This window comes from Erpetoichthys calabaricus, chromosome 10 (assembly GCF_900747795.2).
Source record: "Erpetoichthys calabaricus chromosome 10, fErpCal1.3, whole genome shotgun sequence".
NCBI lineage: Eukaryota > Metazoa > Chordata > Cladistia > Polypteriformes > Polypteridae > Erpetoichthys > Erpetoichthys calabaricus.
Window position 1 is genome coordinate 165698693 of NC_041403.2, and position 23272 is coordinate 165721964.

Consider the following 23272-nt stretch of genomic DNA (forward strand, 5'->3'; position numbering starts at 1 on the left):
TTACCTAAGTTATTTAACAAAGTTTCAATTAGAATAGCCCAGTCTGAGCCCTGATCTATATCTATGTCATTTACCTTTTTGGTCTTTTGCCATCTTAATACAGTGTTTGACTGTCTGCTTATAGCTGTTTAATAACAAGTATTATGGAAAGCAGGGTGTATTCTCTCAGACAGGCCTCACCCACTACAGTCTCAATTCCAATTGCTGCCACCAGGTCACCGGTTCAATTTTCCAAGGAGTAAAACAAATGTATGGTTCAAATACTCTCTAATTCATCCCAACCAGGGCTGTGGAGTCGGTACATAAATCCTTCAACTCCAACTCCTTATTTTCCGGTACTTCTGACTCCCACTCCTCTGTATTTAATATGCTAATGTATTTTCCATGTTGATTGAAAGAAGGCAACACACATGTTATTTTAACACCGAACTACTGGCTAGGAAGCGGCCTCTCTGCCGTATTGGCCAGTTTAAACAAAAGGCAAGAACCCCTGAACACACGTCAGGCCATAGCACACACCTCCACCTGCATCATTACACTTGTTTACACTCACATGAACTTGTTAAACACATTATATATGAAATAAAATGAAAACACTTTTTGTAATATACCATAATCCAGATTACGATATGTGAATGTGAGGTTGTACAATAGTTCAGCTGAATTTCACACAAGTAGTAACACAACTATACACTCTGCTTTACTCTTACATCAGAGAAGTATTTAATTAGGACTAGTGTTTGTGAAATGGGACATTTGAACTTGCTGTATTTTTTTTCCATTACAATTTAAATTTATTAGGAGGTCGGTACATTTTTGCCAACTCCGACCCCGACTTCAGGTACCCAAAATTATCTTCAACTCCTTGACTCCGACTCCACAGCCCTGATCCCAACTACACTTAATCTTCTAAACAGGTTCAACTTTAATAGCTATCCACAGGCTTAAAAAATGGGCTAAACAGTACACACCTGACCAATCATCAGTGAGGTCTAAATGTTGGTTTAATGTTTTTCTATAATATGCAGAATTTGGCAATACACCATATGTACAGTATCATGTTCACTGCTATATTTTGTTTATTTGTATAAAATTTATATTTGATGGCTGCGTTCTTTGTGATGTGTTTTCATAAAGCTACAGTGTGATCTCTTAAAACCGGCTGACAAACCAGATTTCCCTCTTTTGATGATAAGATTGAAAAAAGAAAAATCAAAGGAGGCTTAATCTGATCTTCCCTATGTGTTCCTACGTGTGAGCCACCCACACAGCTCACAATGAAAGCAGATTTTATTCCAGAATCTTTCTAACATTGAAGAATCTATCTCCTTCAGGCATTTACCAGGCTTGGGATATTATTATGTGTTGTACTCAATGACCAGGCATTTATACAAACAAAGGCTTATATAATCGATTAGAGGGGACACTGGATTTTGGAGCCTACACTAAATTGTTTCCATATTTCTTGGTAATTCACTTTAGAAGATGCTTAATGCTGGTGTCGTGGTTGGAGTTTCCATATTCATTAAATAAATAAAGCATAATAAAAGAACGCATGTGTCTGAATCTGTTTAACATGCTAATAAAATAGAGCTTTATAGTAATAGCACTGGAAATGTAATTTACTAGCAAACGGAGTACTGTCAGGCAACAGTGATGCTTCAAAGATACAGCATCCTGGATCTGACTGATTGGATCTGAGTCACTGTTTCTGCGCATCATTTTTTAAAAATAATTCTTGGAAACAACATCTCACTGTTTATCTTTCTCTATTATTGGACTGCTGTTGTGGTGCAGTGGAAACATGTAAAGCTGTCTGGCTTTGTTGCTTCGCAAAAAGCTCAAAGTGGTATAAGAGGGGGGAGAGGCACTTAAAAAGAATGCAGGCCAGAAGAGGTGACTTGAGGAGGCACTCATTTATTTGATGGACTACCCTGTCCTTGGGATGGAAAGATAACAAAACCACACAATCCTTGACGTAGCAAACCCCAACTTCTGGGAGGGTGCCGAGGTTGCCAACAGATGAAGCCGCTATGCTAAAATGAGGGATGGATGGAATCAAGCCAACATCTAAGTCCTACAGTATTTTTTAACCTCAATACCAAAATATTAACCACACACAACAGAAAAAAAACGGGAGTGGTCTCCCCACGACTTTCTCGTATAATTAGATATGGGGATGGATATTTGAGGAGTAAAGACAATGACTATATTTTTGTATTGTGTACATTAAAGAACCATCAACAACAAATCAAATTAATAATATATCAAGCAATAATTAGAAAAGTAAAGTTGAATAAATTGGACTCTGCAGCTGCATGAATAAAAAGGTACCATTTCCGGTTAGCACAAATAGTTCAAAAGATGACAGAAATCTATGTTTTGTACCTAATACTTGTATGCAAAATTTGGTTGATCTAAGTGAAAGCGTCCTCAAGTTATATAAGTTTACACAAACACACAGACATAATTCCAAAAATGGTATTTTCAGACTCCGGGAGGACTAAAACAATTCAACAAAAAGTCGAAATAGAAATTTTGGAAGATTACAATACTTTCCCTACGAGAAAGTAAATTGGACTCATGGAGGTCTAAAACATCAAAATTCATCAAAATCTCGAAATCAAATTTTTGGAAGATTGCAATACTTTCCCTATGAGAAAGTGGAGTCCATCCTCAAGTATTTAAGGCCTATGCTGACCAACTTTGTGGTGCCCTTTGTTTACCTGTTCATACTGTCATTAAGACTCCAGAAAGTGTCACTGCTGTCAAAAACATTCTATATTAGGGGTCTCTAACACGTCGCTTGTGAGCTACCGGTAGCTCGCCACCCCTTTCCAAGTAGCTCGCCAAAGGGTTAATGAATCCTACATAAATTTGAAAACTTGATTAGTCAAATTAGGTGTGGGCGATCTTTCCAAAAAATCATATCACGATCCTTTTAACACAAAATCATGATGCACAATCAGAATTGCAATCTCTCTTTTCAATGTAGCGTACACTTAAAGAGAATATCTGGACTCAAAACTCCTCAAGACCTAAGTAAAACTTTATTTTAAATATCAAACAAAGTAGAATTCAATTGTTCTCTCATTTGCTAGCTATGTGGAGTTAAGGAACACGCCCCGAAGCTGGTGAGTGAGTGAGGAGAGCGTCCCCCTCAGCCTGCTACATGTTTCTCGGATTCGCGCAAATAAATCATTACCACAAGCGAACTATGATACACAGTGAAATGAGAGAAGTCGCAAAATCAACCGGAATGTTCAAGCAAATTATAGAAAAAAAAAAACCCGATCTATTAAGTAGTTCTCTTGTGAAAAGTGGACAGACATACAGACAGAGAGACATTGGATTTTATATATTAGTAAACCTTCAAAATAATGTGCAGTTAAAGTCTCAACAGCATTCTCAGTATTTCTGGTGCTTAGTAGAGCCAAATAACTATAAGAATCTTCACCAAGCAGCTCTGAAAATGTCTGCTTTGTTTAGGTCTCCATACTTCTGCGAGTCTGTGACACAAATGTCATGAAATCAAAGTTCAGAACAAGACTGACAGATGAACACTGAAATGACTCCATAAGAGTGAACCAAAGTGGCTCCACTCTACCATACACCTCAGTGCCAGTCATCTAACTAAACAAACAACACATCACACCTGTAACAGGACATGTGAATAAAGTGACACAGTGACATGGAACAAAATGACAAATGAATAAGACATCTGTGGATTTGGAATTGCATTGTTTTGTTTTGACAGCATTCATGCTTTAATTCAATACCGTGAGATACCAGACATATACAAAATACACTTGCAGGTGAACTCAATATTTTTTTTGTGATGTTTTAATGCAAAATGTCAGCTGTGGACACCAACATTTTGTAAATGTTCAGGCAAAACAAGCTGATTCAGTTTGTTTGGGTTGAAGTAAAATATGAGAATAAACGTTAGAAAACATGAGTAGATCTCTGCCATTTTAATTTGGTAAACGTAGCTCTCGGGGGGGTAAGGGTTGGAGACCCCTGTTCTATATTGTTCCAGTTTCAAGGAAAGCAGGTGTCTCTTCACCCCAATGGCTAGAGACCGGTGACCACATCTCACATCACAAACACCTTGGAGAGGCCAGTTCTGGACTATAAGATTGCTCTTTGCAAAACAGCACTTAAACACACTGCAGTTTGCCTATCAAACATGTGTTGTAGTGGAACATTGCAAGTATCTACCTGCTCAAATAAGGCTTACGTCCATCAGGGCAAAGCTGGCAGCACTGTGAGAATTATGGTTTTGATTTCCTCAGTGCCAGTTAAAGGGTCCACTCAAGGATATGCAGGTGGATGAGCCTATCTGTATGGCGGACTGCAGACTGTGAGGCTTGAGGACCGTGTCTCTGATATTGATGAGAGCAAAACAAGAGCTCCAAAAGGCACAGTCCTGTCACCTTTACTGTCCAGCTTGTACACAGTGGACCATAAATATAACAGAACGTCATGGCCCTTTCGGAAATTCTCTGATGATTCTTCACTAATGGGGTGTCCTAATAAGAGGAAGGAGAACATAATTGTGAAGTTAGGTGGATAACTTCCAAGTCTTGGTGAAAAGGGATTTGATCGATGCAGACATTCTTGAGATGCATGTACAATCTGTAGCATTTAATAAACTTCATTCTTCAAAAAAACAACAGACTGACATGTTTCTTAAGAAAGTGGTTTCATTTTGGTCATTTCTGATTGCAGAACTGAGGGTATAGTCAGTAATCTGAAAACCAAGTGAAGAGAGTAATAGGTTTTAGCACTGCTATTGCAATTACAAACTCCAATTAGCATTTAAAATGACTAAATAAGGATAATTTAAGAGAGCTGGGCATTTGGACTCTGAAGAAATGGCTGATGAAAATGGGGCTTTGAAATCATATGTGAATAACAATCAGTCATTTTAAACAGTAATAGTCATTAGCAACACTAATAATATCTTCAAGGTATTTTTAAATTAATGAGATCTTGATAAAAATGGTATTAATTTCTACCAAATACATGAACATTTCTAGGCGTGTCCAGACTTTTGACTAGCAGTACACAGGAAGCACATGTGCAGAAGAGCAATAGGAAGAAGGTGGAGCAGAAAAAGGTGGGATACATGACAGAGGGTGTTCTCGTCCCGGACAGGGCACCAGTCCATCTTAGGACCCATTCACGCATACACCTGGACTCACTACTATTAATTTTGGAATTTCCATTCAACCAAAATAACACTTCTTTGTGAAAGTAGGAGAAAAACCACAAAGACACAGGGAGAATGTGCAAACTCCATATGAACAACAACTAGGCACAGGTCTAAAACAAAAGACACTGTCCATGTGCAAGCAGCTCTGCTAGGTGTGTTTTCAAATTTGCAGTGCCAGAAAACAAAAAGGAAACCATCTAGAAATCAGACCAAAATCAAATATTTAAGATTTTAATTACTTAACTACTGACTTCAATGGCTATTATAAAGGCAACAGCTCACAAATGCCTAGAAGGGATTAAGAAAAAAAGATTAATAATTTATTTAAACTGTAAATAAGGGTTTCGCTCTTAGGCATTAGGTTACTGTATAGATGACAAACAAGACTATCGTAGTGTTACTAATTATTTAGGAAAACAATTACAAGATAAAAAAACATATCATGATTATAATAAATACAAGTCAATCAAATAAACAAGACACAATTAACTAAAGACTACATAGAGCAAAAAGGTGATAACAGAGGTAGATGATGAAAAGAAATGGAGTTTTCTTGGGTTGATCTCTACAAGCTCTGCACACCTGAACCTGAAAATGGCAGTTTACAGACCCTTCCCATCTAATCTAACAGAGTTTGAGATGATCTGCCAGAAAGAATGAGATAAACTGCGCAATTCCAGGGGTTTAAAGATTGTAGAGACTTACCCAAGAAGACTCATTGCTGGAATTGCTGCCAAAGGGGCTTCAATAAACTGAATGTAAGGTTTGAATACTTCTGTGAATGACAGATTTTAGTTTTTGATTTTTAATAAATTTGCAAACCTTTCAGAAAAAATGCTCTCTCTTTGTCATTATGGGTTATTAAGTGTAGATCAATGGGCAAAAACTTCAAATGTATCCATTTAAACTGAAATCTACAACACAATACATTGTGCAGAAAGTGAGGTTGTCTGAATACTTTCTGAATCCACTACATTGAAACAATTGCTTTATGCACTGATCATCTTCCTTAACTGAATCTGATAATCGTCTAACAACAAGAACCTATTGCTGAGACCAGTAAGCAAGGAGATTAGATCCAAAATGCTACTGTCACTAACAGCATTAACTCTGGCAGATATACAAACTTAAGTTACATTCAGAGACCTGAATATCATGGTCATAATTTTAGAAACAGGTCACCTTAAAAACACACGGGATTCCACTCCAATATGGCTCAGGCTTTGTATCAGACATGTACAAAAGATACAATGACGATTGTGTACTGCCACTTGCTTTACAAGCCGGGTACAGGAATTCATTAATAATTTTACTAGTTTCCATCTAAGACCCGGGTTCACTTCCCAAGTCCTCCCTGCGTGGAGTTTGCATGTTCTCCCCGTGTCTGCGTGGGTTATCCGCCGGGTACTCCGGTTTCCTCCCACAGTCCAAAGACATGCAGGTTAGGTCGATTGCCGATTCTAAATTGGCCCTAGTGTGTGCTTGGTGTGTGGGTGTGTGTCCCCTGTGGTGGGCTGGCGTCCTGCCCGGGATTGGTTCCCTGCTTTGTGCCCTGTGCTGGCTGGGATTGGCTCCAGTAGACCCCCGTGACCCTGTGTTCGGATTCAGCGGGTTGGAAAATGGATGGATATATAGTTTCCATCGAACGCTCAGCTTTACCTTCAATGTTTCTACCACAACTCTTCCATTTCTAGATATGTCATTTTATCAGCTTTCCAGAACTTAAAACCTCTGTCGATTAGTCTCTGCAGCTCCTTCCAGATCTGGTATACTAAAAACTTTCAACCTCTTTCACAGTTCCTTAGACTCTGCTGCCTCTGCAATGATGAGGGTAACTTCTGTAATGAAGGACTCAGAATGAGGATTTTCTTCCTTAATAGAGGAAACTATTCTCAAATTGTGGACAGGGCCCTAAATCAAACAAGGAGTAGACCTAATAACCTCGACTCTAGGAGGAACCTCAGTAATTAAACCTGCATTGCAGTGGTCCCTAACACACACACTTCATTAAAGAAAATGTCCCCAATTTTGCAGACTGATCCTTCTACAACAGGGGTGTCAAACTCCAGGCCTGGAGGGCCGCAGTGGCGGCACGTTTTCATTCTGACCATTTTCCTAATCAGTGACCAGTTTTCACTACTAATTAATTTCTTTGCCTTTCAATTTAGTATCCCTGTTGTTAAGGATTCGGTCCTCTGAATTTATTCCTTTCTTCATTAAATGACAGCCAAACAGTAATGAGATGTGAAACGAGCCAACAGGTGACCAGCTAAATTGGGTCTTCAAACTTCAACCAGTTTCTTAATGAGAAGACGAGTCTTGCTATTAATTAAACCCGTTATTTAATTCCTTGGCCTGTTGCTTCCCTCATTCTACCACGGCAGACATTTCCAAAACTGCTGATTTTCTGTTCTTTCCAAGAACACCATCAAGATGTTTTGGTGACATGAGAGATCAACCTCACCGAGACCTTCACCTTTCTTTATTTTCAGATAATGTGTGATGGGCACAGATGAGCTGGTCATTTGGTGGCTTGTTTTGTGTCTCATTATTGTTTGGTTGCTAATTAAGGAAAAAGAAACGACTAAGGGGCCTGAGTCAAGTGAATTAAAACTAAAGAAAAAAAGTTAATTAGCAACAGAAACTGGTCACTAATTAAAAACATGGTTAGAATGAAAACCTGAAGCCACTCGGCCCTCCAGGACCGGAGTTTGACATCCCTGTTCTACAAGAACCTTTCCTTTCTAACCATCCCTTGATCCTCTTCCATTGACTGTTCAACCTATGCAAATTTGTTGTCTGCAGCTACTGCCATTTCCCACTAGGCACAATGAGCTGTAACAGAAGTCACTGTGTTAGATTGACAGCAAAAATGTTCTGATCAATCTACAAAATTAACACTGGTCAGTGAATTGAAACAATAAGGAGTCAGAAATGGGGAATGAACCAACAAGTTTATGATTTTAAAGAACACTGTCCCTAGAAGGCAATTACTTCCATGTTTCATATAAACAATGGCAGAATAAGTCAATTAAACACTGAAAAGATGGTTTACTGTCTGCAGATAAACGACTTATATCACTACACACCTTACTCCATAGACAGATTATCTACAGTAAAAACAATGTAATTATCAGCAACATCACAATGTCACAGTTCTATATTTTTGCAATGAGGGTATTGGAATATGAAGTGACTTGTAGTGGTCTTGTCGCATGTACAGAGTACAGTGAATTCCTCACTTTAAAGTCCAACCAATCTGCAACACGTCATCACTCTCTGATGCTATCATAAACAAGAATGTGTTAAAATATAAAACTTTATCTCCTAGGGTTTATAACCAATGTTTTGGCTGTACAGCTCCCAACAGTGTGATGATGGCTATTTCAAGTCAAGTGGCTTCATTGTCATACCATTCATACACCACATTGCAACATACAGTGGAACAGAATAACTTCTCCCAGGACTGTGGTGCAACACATACATAAACACAGGACAAGCACAAGACAATAATGAACTAAACTATACTAGAAATAGATATTCACAGGGGATGATTTGGCTTTTCAAAGAAGCTCTTCAAATAAATGTGTAAATTGATAGAAAAAAATATATATACACAAATCCAAATGAATGAATGAAAATAAAAAAAAAATTCAAAAAGAAAGAAAACTTCTAAGTAGGTAGCCATAGTCACTATGCAGGTGTACATCTGTTGGTATAAAGGAGCCCCCATTGTGTTTCTTCACACACTACTACTGAATAAAGTACTGAATATCAGTGTGTCAGAGAGAGAGACAGAGAGAGGAATTTGCAGTATTGTTCATAATGGCACTCGGTTTGTTTTCATTCTCTCCTTCACTGCTACCAACCATACCCTTGTATCTGGTCCCTCGGGTAAATTCACCATTAGACACAGGGGCTCTTGCCAGTCTAAAAATCTTATTTACTGCATTTCTTGTAGGAAACGTTCAGCCATCTGTGAAACAGGGAGACAGATGACGAGCAGACCATTTCGGGGACTATATCAAAGATTCCTGTAGAACACATCCATTGACCATGGCCACACAGATCTTTGTTTGTGTTCTTTATCAGGGCTTCAAACACACTTATCAAAAGAAAATCAGTAGCTAAGATCACACATTTCTGCAGGTGTCAATGACCAACTAACTTTTTTTAAACAGATCACTTGCTTCGCCTTTTTAATGGCAGCTTTATCTCAGGCACTCTCACCTTTCTCCTTTTATCTGCCCTGGCTTTATTCCGTCCTTCCTCCTTTGTATGTCTCCTGCTTTTTACTTTCCAGTTGACACGACTTGCGTCATTAACCTGCTTTTCTTTTCAGCTTTACCATTTGTCTGGCTTAGGCTGGTCCTTGTGTGTAAATAAACTGACTTGATCGCTTTTACAATCCCCTGCACGAAGTAAAACATCTGGAGGCGTCTTAAAAGACACGCCACCCCAAACGAAACCTTCACTTTTGGGAGACCTGAACTCAGACTCCGTCAAATGACGCAAACCTGCAGTTACGCTTCGCGTCTTTTTTCCCCAACCAAAGCCTCCCCCAGGTAAGGCTCCCCGCTGGGGCTCGTGACGTAACGGGTCCAGGGCTCGGCGGCAGGCACCATTTACGCTAAAAGCCCAGGGGCTCCGACGCGGCCGCCACTGTTGGCAAAGCACGCGTTCGCTCAGGCGTGACACGAACCTTGTACAGTACAACGAACGACTGCCATTACGTTCCCTCACTCCTTGACACACCTGCGTAAGGTAGCGCCTCCTTGAGGAAGTAATCTCTTGGATTTTTTTTTCTTTTTAACCTGTCAGACTGCCTTCCAAACATCCCTTACGGCGCTGACAAGGTCCAAGCGGGCGGCAGGGGGCCCTGGTCCGGTTGCGAGAAGCGGAGGTTAGTCCGACTCGGCGGTACAGACGGAGAACCGAAATATAGAGCGTTCGGAGCCGGACGCCGGTAGCAGCGTGTCTCGTAAAGGAACTCACCCTTCTCGTAAGGAGGTCTCGCACGAGGCCGCGTGTCCCCCGGGTGTGCGGGCGGACGAAATGTCACGGTTTGTTTTGGTTTTCACTTCTGTTCACAGCAAACAAGAAACTTCCACCATCTTCGCAACCTTGTCACGTGACGAGCGCAGGGTGGCGGGCCGGTACGCGCACGTCGTACGCGTGCCCGCCAGCCCATGGAGGCGTCGGCTTCGCGCAGGGATGCTCGGTCGAGTGTTTGAATTAGCAGGTGAAAAGTGAAATTCTCTTCCCCATTTCAATGATCTTCACATTGAATGAATGTTTTTAGAATTTAGAGAAGAAAGATAAAGCACTGACGGGCAATCGCTAAAAAAATGACACAATTAACCAGAAACGTGCGTTGAAGAATCACATATGGTTTGTTGAAATTTTTCTTCTCGTTCTCTCGTCCTGGTGAACGTACAATCATATGAAAAAGTAAGTACACCCCATGGAAATTGTTGCCCTTTTTTAATATACTGCTCAAAAAAATGAAAGGAACACTTTTTAATCCGAGTATAGCATCAAGGCAATGAAACTTGTGGGCAATTGATCTGGTCGGTTAAGTAGCAGAGGGGCTTGTTAATCACTTTCAGCTGCTTTGGTGTTAATGAAGTTATGGTCTGCTTATGGTTCCAAGGATTAATAAAATAACAATGGGAGGTCGAGCTTTTAGTTACAGGGCCCTAAACTGTGGAGTGGTCTGCCTGCTACTATAAGAGATGCCCCTTCGGTCTCAGCTTTTAAATCCCGGCTGAAGACTCACTACTTCAGTTTAGCACACCCTGACTAGAGCTGCTGATTAACTGTACAGACTGCATCTCTGTTGTTAGTCATTAGCACTAAAACATAAGTAACATGATAGTTAGAATTGGATACTAACCCTCACCTATTCTGTTTCTTTTTTCGGTACTCAAATGTGCCACTTGGTGCCACGGCCCACCTGCCAAGTTGTTTTGACTGCCTAAGGTAAAGTCATCCCAGATGGAGGATCGCAGGAATCGTGGGAAAGAGGGGTCCTTTCATCGGATTGGCTGGCCCAACACTGTTTCAGCCGTGGAATGGCCAAATGGGAGAGGCAGCTTGATGGATGAGGTCTCCAGGAGTCTAAAACTATCCACATCTTATTATGTGATATCATCTACTGTTAAATTCTGCTCCATACATCTAAAAAAAATTTATTTTTTATTGAGGATTTGTTCTGTTCTGTGTATTGTATTGTATTGACTCCCTTCTTTTGACACCCACTGCATTGCCCAACCTACCTGGAAAGGGGTCTCTCTTTGAACTACCTTTCCCAAGGTTTCTTCCATTTTTCCCTACTAGGTTTTTTTTGGGAGTTTTTCCTTGTCCTCTTAGACAGTCAAGGCTAGGGGGCTGTCAAGAGGCAGGGCTTGTTAAAGCCCATTGCGGCACCTCCTGTGTGATTTTGGGCTATACAAAAATAAACTATTGTAACAGGTGTACTAGAGGGGCAACAATAAGACGACCCCCAAAACAGGAAGGAACGGTTTAACAGGTGGAGGCCTCCTCATCTGTTTTGTCACTCGTTTTACATTTGGCTATTGGACACCGTCAGTGTCCAACTTCTCCAGGATGACCACTGCAGCCCTCCAGGACCGTGATTGAGGACCCCTGTACTATTGAAATAAATGTTTTTGTTATCAACTTTACAGGCTGATTCCATCTTTAAAGTGCCTCGGTAGGGGTGTGTGTGTGTGTGTGTCTGTGTGCATGGACTCCCTTAGTCTGACCACTTGTCCAGGGTTCATTACTGCCTGCGGCTGCAGGTTTTTGTTCCAACAATCTTCATAATCCGTGACAACACCTGATAACACTGATCCCATTTAATTAGTTGGTATTTTTTTCTCTCTTTTCTTATTCTACATTCAGAACAACACAGCAGCATAATTGTTGCATTTATAAGACATTTAGAAATATTCTGCTTTTGCTATAGAATTAAATGCTTAACTCTTTTTTGTTGATTTCATTCTCTTTTGCCCTTTCTCTGTGCAGTTTGCTCCCTTCATTGTATCTTAATGATGATAATTAAAAAACGAGCAGAGTAGACATGCTGGCAAACGACACAGAATCATGAAAGGTTGCAACAATTTTTGCATCAGACCCACTGATTAGTAAATAATGGATCAATTAAACAATTAGAATGAAAATCAAGGTGAAAATATTGTTCAAAAGAAAAAAAAACATTATTCTGATATTTTTTAAATTTTTTTTTACCAAACTTAGTTTTCTAATTTCTATGTTGTTCCCAAAACACAGATCTGAGAAATAACAGTCCACTTAATTAGCCCAGGAGTCCAATTAAATTTCTGTCCAATTTTTAAATGTCTGTTTGGTTAAATGCGTATCAATAGACTCTGCTGAAAATGTTGGTGGTGATGGTGCGGAAGATCAAAACATCAACTTACAATATCACGAAGAATATCTACAACTGTTAATACCGTCTGGTCTTCCACCGCACAAATTACTGTAGAAAGCAGGCTGCATTGTAATGTTACTGCGTAATTTATGAGTCTGGACTATGCAATAGGACAAGATTAGTTGTATTCAAAATCGGTCCAACAATTCTGACATGTAAAATTTTAACAGGAAAGGTAATGTAGTACATCTTCAGGGGATAACCTTATTTAACCAAATTTGCCGTGTAACCGATCGACAATTTTCACGTTAATTCGTTTGACTTCATCGTTTCTCGGTGCTAGGATTGCCCGTGTACTCATTTTTTCTGTTGATAACCCTTCAGGATGAAATTTTTCAGTTAGATTTGGACATAATACGTCTTCTTTCATTGGGAACTTAAAGTGTGGAAAATGTAAAAAATCTATAAGAGCTGAGAGCACAGGAACTGTGTCTGACAAAAACATTCACATGAATGAGAGTTGAGAGGACTGCGGGCATCAGCCGTTATCCAGAAATGGTTATAATAGAGAGACTAGCTGCATAAGCCCGTGCTGTAAAAAGCCCGGGGTCCTAGACACTGTTGAAATTGTCAGAGAAAAAATTGAAATGTAGAGATGTCAGGTAATTGAAAGGAACTACTCTGGGCGTCTCTCTCCTAGGAGGTTTCGTTTTGTTGACGTGCTCGCATCACTTGTGCATTAGCGGTGGGAGGAAAAGTAAAAGGGATACCATTTTGCCGATGTGCTCACCTCGCTTCTGTATTATCGGCTAAGCGAGTGACTTTCTTCTGAGGTTTTGTTTTGCCGATGCGCTGGCCTTGCTTGTGTATCCTCGGAAGTGGAGCCCTTACCCTGACTCCACCTCTCACTTCCAGGTCGGACAGACACGCACACACTTCCACGCATAGACGTTTATATACAAGAAGATCATGCAATACTAAGTTACAAAGAATACAGTAAGGTCCGATGGCATGGTGGACAGAAAAAACGAAACAAAAAAAAACTCCAGAGGGCTGGAGAGAAGAAAAAAAAAAAACAAAATCTGCAGGGGTCCCGAGGCCACAAGACCACCCAGCCCCCCTAACATCAATGATCTCAATCAGTTCTCAGGCTTCACATGGAAGAATTAGATGAGGATGGTCATCTGGCCTTCAATCCATCAATGTGGGGACTGCATGCACAAAAATGCAGTCTCTCACTTCCCTCTTTCTCCCTTTCTTCCTTTTGCCGTTGAGCTTGACCTGACTTGCCACTCATCTCTAGCATATAGAGGGCCAATGACATGAGGTGGCTTTAAATGTCTTTCTGAAGTCGATCAGGGGTAGGCCTAAAAAAAAATCTTAAGTCCACCAACAAAAATAGTCCATTTATGCTGGCCTCTGAGACCACCGCACACTACTGTAGGTGCTGCTTAGGCCTTAAAAGATACAGTGGAACCTCGGTTTGTGAGTAACTTGGTTTACGAGTGTTTTGCAAGGCGAGCTGAAATTTTTAATAAAATTTGACTTGATAAACGAGCGAGGTCTTGCAATACGAGTAGTATGCATACGCTTTGTCTGCTGAGCGTCATGTGATCACAACTGAGCAGATGGTTCTTCTCTCTCTCTGCGGGATTGTGGGCAATCGTCTCCTATTCTCCGTCTGAGTCGACGTGCCTCACTCGTATAGTCAAGATCTGTACGAGCGTATACTGTTTACTACAGCATTGTGACCATGTGTGTGCTGTGATGTGCGAGTCCCCGTCTTGCACCCCAAAACATGAAGCTGAGTCTCAGTACTTTAGCAACACCAACTTTATTCAGCTTGAAACAACAACAGCGCGGTTATTTATTGTAGCGGGATCTGCCGCTCACCTATACACTGACACAGCAGTCAGGCAGGGTCATGACCAAGTAATACTGTGCCCTGTGCATTTATAACGTTCCTTGTTCCTTGTATCACCCATCGACGGCAGGCACTTATAGCATGTCCGTGATCTTTTCGGATTCGCTTTTACGGCGAACTGCTACAGTGCTGGGAGACTGCGATTGGTTCGGGACGCTCTTCTGCGTGTCGTCCCGTTGGGTGCAATCCCACAAGAGTTTAGAAACTCTCTCACACCAGCCATGATTCTTTTCAAAGGTAAAGTGCAGGTTAATTTGTTTTATGTATTTTTACTTTATATTTTGTATTAATCATTTTTATATGAATAGTTTTGGGTTGTGGAACGAATCATCTGAGTTTCCATTATTTCTTATGGGGAAATTCACTTTGATATACGAGTGTTTTGGACTGTGAGCATGTTTCCAGAACGAATTATGCTCACAAACCGAGGTTCCACTGTACGTTGAAAAGTTATTTTTTTTCATTATCATTGCATACATATTTGGCCTTGGAAACTTGTGTTCATAAGTGAAATATTAACTGCAAATTAAAAAAAAAACAATGTCTAATAGCAGATTAAATCCTCTGTTATTGGGAATCAAAGTCAAGTCAAGTCAAGTTGGGGAGCCTGCACTGGTACAGCGTGTTGCCACACCCACTACACGACGAAACAACTCGGGATCCCAGTTGGCAACCCCTCAGGCAGACACGCGGTCCAGTCCCACCCTTCAGAAATGACCCTCTATCTGTCGAAGCCAGGTGTTACGTGGGCAACCCCCTTGGCCTGGACCAGCCTCTCGGGTCTCCAACAATGAGGATCTTACGAGCCGGATCACTCTTGGGGAAACGCGCCACATGGCCGTAGTGCCGTAGCTGACGCTCCCTCACAATGCAGGTAATGTGCCTCATTCGGGACTCCATGAGCAACACAAAGTCTAACCAGATGTACCCAAGGATTTTCCAGAGTCCAGTCGTCGTCTCAGGTCAGTGGATAGCATCCATGTCTCAAAGGAAACCTAAAATATTGACATTTACCAAGAGTGTAAGTAAACTACCAGTAAATAGCGTTCTTAGGGTAATATCAGCCAGTAATTAAGCAAATTGTTGTTTCTGTGCTATTACATAGAATTTTATATCAAGCGTACCTAATCGCAAGACATTATAATAGTAACATCCTCTTTAATAAAATCCCTGTGTGCGTCCAGGTGTCCGTGTGTGTGTGTCTTCTGGTGAAGTGTGCATGCGCGGGGCACGGTGTGAGCGATATTACTGTCAGAGAAAGTTGCAGGCATTTTACGGAAATACAAACCAGTATTACTGCGAGAGGAAATTAAAGGTACACAATACAGTGACGCATATTACAGCCACATACAAGCCAGTATTACTGTCAGAGGAGATTAAAGGCATATTACCGACGTGCACGCCTGTATTACCGCCAGAGAAAATTAAAGGTATACAAGGGGGCTCCGCCCCCTGCTCGCTTCGCTCGCCTACCCCCGGCGTTGGGTATACTGAAATACATTAGCTGAGCTCATCCGTTTTGGAGCCGTGCCCGCTTTGCCCGCGGCATTTCAGACGCGCGTGGTAGGCACCTGCGTACATTGAGTTTATCCAGGCGGGCTCGTGTTTGTATATCCGTCAGTCGAGCTCGTTCGTTTTGAACCCGTGCCTGCTTTGCTTCCGCAGTTTCAGACGTGCATTGTAGGCGCCTGCGTTCATTGAACTTATCCAGGTGGGCTAGTGTTAGCATTGTTGAGCTGTATTGTGTTTGAATTTGGTGTAAAGCGTTCAGCGGTTTGTATAATCCCAAGCAGCACATTATTCCTAACTTCACTCCGCAGGAGTGCCACTCACAATATGGCGGTGACGCCTGCGCCTTCACTCCGCAGTAGTGCCACTCACAATATGGCGGTGACGCCTGCGCCCTCCGTACTATGTCGGGTTTCACTATGCTGTGTAGGCGCCTTTGCCTTTTGTAATTTCCCGCGCCTTCCGACGCGCGATGTAGGCGCCTGCACCTTCCGTACTATGTTGGGTTTGCCTCTGCTGTGTGGTGTGGACGTTTAGGGTTCCGTATTCTCTGGGCTTGTTGCTTTATTTCTTATTTCTGTTAGTTGAGCTCTTTCGTTGTTGGCGGTGTATAGCGCGTTGTAGGCGCCTGTGCTTTTGTTCGTAGTCTCTCCCGTTTCACTCTGGGGCGGGGGGCTGATTCCTCATTTTTTTGTGGCGCCTGCATCCATGGGCATGTACCTGTGTCCATATCTGGTTTACCATTCTCGGTTAGTAATATGGATTACGGATGTACAAGCCAGCGGACGTACAAAACAGTATTACTGTCACAGAAAATTAAAGACACACAATACACGACGGCAGCCCACGAAGAACGGTCAGCTCAGCAAGTAAACATCAAGAAAAGAAACGCTGAAAGAAAGAAAAATACGACCAACAAACAGAATGAGGTCAAAGTCCCTTGCCATTTAATATAGACTGTTCCTACTAATGTTTATGCACTACTGTTCTAGCGCCCGTTATTGTAACGGGCTAAATGACTAGTTTTTAAAAAATAATAAAAGGTCCTAAAACGAATGTCATTCTCAGGGTTCTCCACCAAGTGATGTTTTTCCCCAGAGCTATAAATAAGACTTTGAATATACAGGAAGGAAAGGAAAACCCAGAAACGGCACAGTTTGATTGCACAGAGGAAGTGCGAAGCTTAAATGGTCACAATGCTCAATCAGGCAATAGCCAGAAGACAAATGAGGCAGCGGTATTCTTACACACAAAGGCGGACAAGGACACCTGCTTAGAAATTAAAACCTTTGCATTTGACGTTCCTTTCTTTTATTTTTTTTCCAGGTCACTTCTTGTTACAGAATAGAAACTTTTTTTTTTTTGGGACAGCAAGTCAACTTTCAATCCAGTCTAAGACCAAACCGATTCAAGATGGCAGTGGAACCTTTCGTTTAATTTCACTGCCACCTCTACTTTTATTGACTAAGGTATCTGCAGAGCATTTCATTAGTCAGTTTCTGAGTTGTACTTTTATACACATTGCTTATATCGGTTTCTGCTCTTTTGAAAGCAATCAAATGAAGACAAGGAAAGAGAACAATTAATATAGCCTTGAAGCAATTTGCTATTTTTCAAGCTGATCAGTAGACCAGAAACAAATGGATACAGGTAAGAAAAGAAAGCTCCTAATGTCCATCCTAATGTGTGTTAATAATACAGATTCTGATATATTAGTAGATTTGTGAAATTTGGGCATGACGCAGATGTTGGAGAGATGGCAAATATTAGGAGTCAGAAAAAACAATTTGTAAAGACCTGGACAAACGCCTGGATGATGAAGTTTAATTTAGGCAAATGCAGAGTGATGATGAGTGGACTTCAGCTCTCTGCACCCCCCTCTCACACGCACAAACTCTACAAACAAAGGCTGCACTTGACGTCCTACTCATTAATCTTCACACCACTACGTCTTTTATGCTCCCACTCCTGACAAGCTGTGCATCGGATTGAGTTTGTCCCAATACGTTTACCACACATGCTGCATGGCCAAGCACCCACCTCTTCCTCGCCTCCTGTCTATTTGCTTCTTACCATCCCATCTGTCTTTCCTGCATTTAACCTGAAGGACGTCTGCTTCCAAACCATCTTTCCATTTTAGCCTTTTATTCAATTCCACTTCACTTTCTGCCATCAGAATGACAAAATCCGCATACGGGAGCTCACAAGGAAATTGTTTACACACCTCCATGTCTGTTGTGAAAAGCAATGGACTCAGAATAGATCCCCCATGGTGTCCCAATCCCTCCTAACTCATTCACAGCTGTGTTTGGTGTTCTTCTAGAGGGGCTTAAAGTGGAGAAGGACAAACAAGCTGTAATGGCCTTTACTTCATTATTGGCATGTAGACTTGTCTTTCTCAACTGGAAGAATCCTAACTCTCCCCTTTTAAGTCAGTGGGTGAATGATATCATATCCATCCATCCATTTTCCAACCCGCTGAATCCGAACACAGGGTCACGGGGGTCTGCTGGAGCCAATCCCAGCCAACACAGGGCACAAGGCAGGAACCAATCCCGGGCAGGGTGCCAACCCACTGCAGGACACACACAAACACACCAAGCACACACTTGGGCCAATTTAGAATCACCAGTCCACCTAACCTGCGTGTCTTTGGACTGTGGGAGGAAACCGGAGCGCCCGGAGGAAACCCACGCAGACACGGGGAGAACATGCAAACTCCACGCAGGGAGGATCCGGGAAGCGAACCCAGGTCCCCAGGTCACCCAACTGCGAGGCAGCAGCGCTACCCACTGCGCCACCGTGCCGCCCATGATATCATATACTATTTGAAATTGGTAAAAATCAAATTCTCACTTAGAGGATCTGTGCAGAACTTTTTCAAAACCTGGCAGGATCTGATCAATAACATTTTAGAATAAGCATTTAAAGCACTGAGGAAGCAGATTCTCTCCCCATTTCTTTTTCTTCTCCATTTATCTTTATTCACTTATTAATTCATCTATTTACTTATTTTTATGGGCGGCATGGTGGCGCAGTGGGTAGCACTGCTGCCTCGCAGTAAGGAGACCTGGGTTGGCTTCCCGGGTCCTCCCTGCGTGGAGTCTGCATGTTCTCCCCATGTCTGCGTGGGTTTCCTCCTACAGTCCAAAGACATGCAGGTTAGGTGCATTGGCGGTCCTACAATTGTCCCTAGTGTGTGCTTGGTGTGTGTGTGCCCTGCGGTGGGCTGGCGCCCTACCCGGGGTTTGTTCCTGCCTTGCGCCCTGTGTTGGCTGGGATTGGCGCCAGCAGACCCCTGTGACCCTGTGTTAGGATATAGCAGCGGGTTGGATAATGGATGGATGGAGACTTATTTTTACTAGATTTTATGTTTTACTCTGCTTGCCATGCTTTCTTTCTCAGGGGTGGGGGTTGATTTGTTTTCAATCCTGTTTTTGTAAAAATTGATATATTTGTATGGAATGTTGTGTGATTACAATAAAATCAAAAAAAAAATAAAGAATGGATCCCCCATAGAGCCCCACCGTCATCTCAGAACTATCATTGTCCTCATCTGCTGTCCTGACCATTGTTGGTGCTTCTTCATACACCAGAGACACTAACCATTCTTTTCACACCAACTGTATCTTTTGGTGATCTGCAAATGATTTGTTCTTTCTAAACAATTCTTTTCAGTGAATCATGTGAATCGATGCAGAGGAGCTGAACAGCAGTGATAAAGCGCATGCGTCTCCTGCGTGATGTCATCACCTTCGTTTGATTCACTGATGCTGTTAGATGTTTAAAGTGTGTGTATGTGTGTGTGTGTGTGTATGTGTGTGTGTGTGTATGTGTGTGTGTGTGTGCGTGCGTGTGTGTGTGTGTGTGTGTGTAAGAGCCTCCCTAATTGTGAGTCATGACTTGATTATGATTCTTTACAATTTGTATTATTTTGGTGAACAAGAACTTTGTAACGGATGATTCTGTCATTCATTAAACAAGTGTAATACAGTAACAACACATTTATATTACAATGAATTGTTTGTAAAATTCATGTTTTAAACTTAATGTATAATTGATATTATGTCGTTTTGTATAATTAACAAATTAGTCACACAAAACTGAACCTTAAGAATATTATTTTGCTTTCTAACAATTATTTAATTTCCACTTTACTTTAGTACGTTCACACTTTTTTAATGACTCATCGACTGCACAGGGCTTTGTACCATCTACTGATTCTTTTGACTTCAAACTGAATGATTACCCGAGAACGATTGTCACGATTCTCATTCAATTGATCCTCTATATCTGAAAACCTGTCTGCTTCTTTAGTTAACTGAGTCTTTCAAGATGTACGTACATACAGGTACATACAAATAACAAGAAAACTAGCTCAGTACAACGACAACACATTTGTGTTAGAATGTATCGATTGTTTGTTTTGTAAAATGTGTTATTAGAATTGTTTTAAAGACTCTATAAACATGATATTAAACTACCGTGTTTCCCTGAAAATAAGCCCTAGTCAAGATCGTCAGCTGAAAAGTAAAGTGCCTAAGGCCAGGTTTATACAGTCATATGAAAAAGTTTGGGACCCCCTCATAATTCTTTGGATTTTTGTTTCTCATTGGCTGAACTTTCAAAGTAGCAACTTCCTTTTAATATCTGACATGCCTTATGGTAACAGCAGTATTTCAGCATTGACATTAAGTTTATTGGATTAACAGAAAATATGCAATATGCATCATAACAAAATTAGACAGGTGCATAAATGTGGGCACCCCAACAGAGATACGACATCAATACTTAGTTGAGCCTCCTTTTCAAATCTAACAGCCTCTAGACGCTGTCCTCCTATAGCCTGTGACGAGTGTCTGATTCTGGATGGAGGTATTGTTGACCATTCTTCATACAAAATCTCTCCAGTTCAGTTCAGTTTGATGGCTGCCAAGCATGGAGAGCCTACTTCAAATCATCCCATAGATTTTCTGATATTCAAGTTGGGGAACTGTGACGGCCATTCCGAACATTGTACTCCCCCCTCTGCATGAATGCCTTTGTAGATTTCGAATTGTGTTTTGGGTCATTGTCTTATTTTAATATCTTCAACTTTGTGACTGATGCTTGAACATTATCCTGAAGAATTTGTTGATATTGGGTTGAATTCATCCAACCCTTGACTTTAACAAGGGCCCCAGTCCCTGAACTAGCCACACAGCCCCACTGCATGATGGAACCTCCACCAAATTTGACAGTAGGTAGCAGGTGTTTTCCTTGGAATGCGGTGTTCTTCTTCTGCCATGCAAATTGCTTTTTGTTCTGACCAAATAACTCAATTTTTGTCTCATCAGTCCAAAGCACTTTGTTCCAAAATGAATCTGGTTTGTCTAAATGAGCATTTGCATTCAACAAGCGACTTTGTTTGTGGTGTGAGTACAGAAAGGGCTTCTTTCTCATCACCCTGCCATACAGATGTTCTTTGTGCAAATTGCGCTGAATTGTAGAGCAATGTACAGATATACCATCTGCAGCAAGATGTTCTTGCAGGTCTTTGGAGGTGATCTGTGGGTTGTCTGTCACCATTCTCACAATCCTGCTCATATGCTGCTCCTGTATTTTTCTTGGCCTGCCAGACCTGCTGGTTTAACAGCAACTGTGCCTGTGGCCTTCCATTTCCTGATTCCATTCCTTACAGTTACAGAAACTGACAGTTTAAACCTCTGAGATGGCTTTTTGTAACCTTCTCCTAAACCAGGAGACTCAACAATCTGTGTGGCGCAGTGGTAGTGCTGCTGCTTTGCAGTAAGGAGACTGTGGAAGATTGTGGGTTCGCTTCCCGGTTCCTCTCTGTGTGGATAGCGCTTTGAGTACTGAGAAAAGCGCTATATAAATGTAATGAATTATTATTATTATTATTATTATTATTATTATTATTATTATTATTATTATTATTATTATTATCTTTGGACAGTTGCTTTGAGGATCCCATGCTATCACTCTTCAGAGGAGAGTCAAAGGGAAGGAAGCACAACTTGCAATTGACCACCTTAAATCCCTTTATATCTCATGATTGGACACACCTGTCTATGAAGTTCAAGGGTTAACGAGCTCATCCAACCAATCAGCATTGAGCAGTGACAGGCATTCAAATCAGCACAATGACAAGGGGACCCACATTTGTGCACAGCCAGTTTTTCACATTTGATTTAATTTCATACAACTAAATACTGCGTCACTAAAATTCTTTGTTCGGAAAACACCGCAGTACTCCGAGGAAATGAAAGACATACCACTGTTATCTCTTTGGTTGAAAGGAGAGTCCATTATGCAGGCTGAGAGGGGGTCACAAACTTTTTCATATGACTGTACTTCATGCGATGCAACGCGTGCGCCTGAAACATCTATTAAATTCCGAGAACACCTTGCCACAATATCTCTGAAAAGGATGTTTAATGATTACATCCATCAGTTCAGGGATGTGCCCATTCCAGCAGCATCGGCGCAAGACAGAAACAAAATCTCTGAACGGGGCATCAGCTCATCGCAAGGTGAAGACAAGCACACAGATACACTGCTGTCATCGTACCTTCACCAGTTCCCCAAACCTTCATATCTTTGGATAGAAAACTGAGCCCACTGTGGAAACCCACCAGGAGAAACATGCAAAATCCAGGCAGGGATCACAAGGGATGTGACTCCCTACTGCGAGACAACAGCACTACCACTCTGCCACCGTGCACCCCATATGTGTAACATTATTTAAACAAAGTTAACGATTTATCTGTAAAATGTAACGTACGTATTTTTTATGTATTTCGCCATGAAAGTGTTATCAAGTATAAATCTAAGAATTCTAAATGTGCAGAGAGCTGGAATATTATAAATTTGATGTGTTCTGTGTGGCGATTGCTGCTTGCCGCTGCTGTCAGGTCAGGAGGAAGCCCCAGAAGCGTGTAGCGATTTAATAACTGGGTCGGTTTTAACATAACGTTTATGACGGTTTGCTTTAATGATAAAGTAAACTAAGAGGTTAAAGAGGACATTTTGAGTTTAAAGCTGAAATATCCACTTTAATCACAAAATAGACATTTTCATTATGTCCTTATTTTTTTTTTCTCTGTGGCTCAAATACATGCCGTAAATTCTGATGGTATTGTAAAGGTGCACAGAAGATGGTAGGTGAGACTTTTAAAATGTGTCATGTCATTACTTTGAGGAATATGCGACGCTTGAATATAAAAGC

General features: G+C 41.3%; 1 protein-coding gene across 1 annotated transcript in view; it reads right to left on the reverse strand.

The window, feature by feature from the left end:
- LOC114659761 (E3 ubiquitin-protein ligase Itchy-like) overlaps positions 1–10285 on the reverse strand; it is a 64421-nt gene extending 54136 nt beyond the window's left edge. The window contains exon 1 of the mRNA XM_028812402.2: positions 10214–10285. The gene's annotated coding sequence lies outside the window, so the exon portion shown is untranslated. The remainder of the gene's footprint in view (positions 1–10213) is intronic.
- Between the last annotated feature and the right edge of the window lie 12987 nt (positions 10286–23272).